The 1,533-nt window shown below is 42.9% G+C and overlaps 1 long non-coding RNA gene across 1 annotated transcript; it reads left to right on the forward strand.

The window, feature by feature from the left end:
* Positions 1–521: 521 nt before the first annotated feature.
* On the forward strand, positions 522–1,208 carry LOC144984210 (uncharacterized). The gene is made up of 2 exons (XR_013647944.1): positions 522–1,053; positions 1,159–1,208. It is a non-coding gene; the product is annotated as an uncharacterized LOC144984210 (long non-coding RNA).
* Positions 1,209–1,533: the final 325 nt, after the last annotated feature.

Raw genomic sequence — 1,533 nt, forward strand, 5'->3', positions numbered from 1 at the left:
TAAGCCTGTCACTTCTCTTCTATTTCATCTTTGCTCTGAAAACACATGTGTTCACTGCTGCACATTCTCAATGACAAAATTCACCTGCAACCTTTCTCTGGTGCCCCCACCTCCCATCACATCTGAACCTGGAGCTCCTCTGGAAATGAAGCCTTTCTCCAGCTTTTAGCTACCCAACCCAACTTAATGTGTAAATCCACGCTTGCTACTTGCCAGCTTGACCCCCTAGCTTTGGTAAAATGCTGCACTTCAGCTACTGGATAAAACTCAAAAAGTGGAGGCATTTTCCATGTTTGGAGAACAGATGAATAAGTGGGATGTTGAGCTCCTGGAAAAAAAAATACACTAGGAAATCACAACAAGAAGGCAAAGTTTTGTCTAGAGAAAAAAATGGTTAGACGAATAATAATAATAATAATGAATTTAATTTGTATGGTGCCTTTCTAGACACCCAAGGTCACCTTACCGATACAAAACAATGAAATACTATTAAAAGAATGAAACAAGAATGAATGAACTTGATAAAATGTTCGTAGTGAGGCCAGCTGCTTTTCCCACAGACATTACAGCCCTACAGGTGAAGCTTTATCATGTCACTGTGTGTGTGGCAAAACAGCAAGCAGATTGTATCAAAACAGACTTTCAAACTGCTTCTCTGTTGTGTGTTTGATGTGCGCTGACTGGAAATTAGAAATTAGACAGGGTGTATGTAGTTTGTGTGGGCATTTTATGGAGACTTACATATCTGCAAACCCTGTGTGCAGCAATTGAGTGCAATCAGTAGAAAAGCCAGTGCTTGCACCTTACTGATGCCTGGAGTGCTGCATAAAGGGACACTGTACGACAGGATCACCTGTACGATATAACAAATACTTCACGATACGCTTACCACACGCGAGATAATTATATGTTCAATTTTCATAATGTGACCAATGGGGATTTGGTTCGGGGGGGCGTGATACAATATATAAGGAGAGCAGGTGTGTGTGTGGGATGTAACACTTGGCCGTTTCCGGTTTTGCGGTGTGTCGTGTCGTGGAGTTGCTGTCTCTGGTATGTGTTTGTTCTCACATTCATATGTTTAGTGTGTTTAATGCTTCACCTGTTTCTTTCTTTGTGTATGTCACATTATTGTATGTCATCATCTTTTGGTTGCAGTGCCGCTGCTTTGGTTTGACAATATAAAAATAAAAGGGCTTGAACCTTTCTATTGTCTTCGCTCTTGTTTCTGCCGTCGTGGCACGCACCTGCGGAAGGAACCGGCTACAATAATGCCCCTTTAGGTGGCCGCACAAGCCTTAAGGGAACCGAAAGACACGCCATTACTCCTCTTCAGATGCAGCCTGTCCTCTTTACAACCCCCTATTGGCCTGGTCAACCCATAAACAGGGGGTATACTCATACAGGGGGTATATATGATGCATTTGACAAAGATATAAGGGGCTGGGTAGCTCGGTTGGTAAGGTGAAACGCTACAATGCAGGAATCCAGGGTTCAATTCCCGTAGGGGGATAAACTATGGTACTGGGTCAA

Source organism: Oryzias latipes, chromosome 15 (assembly GCF_053564925.1).
Source record: "Oryzias latipes strain Hd-rR chromosome 15, Olatipes_Hd-rR_3.1".
Taxonomy (NCBI): domain Eukaryota; kingdom Metazoa; phylum Chordata; class Actinopteri; order Beloniformes; family Adrianichthyidae; genus Oryzias; species Oryzias latipes.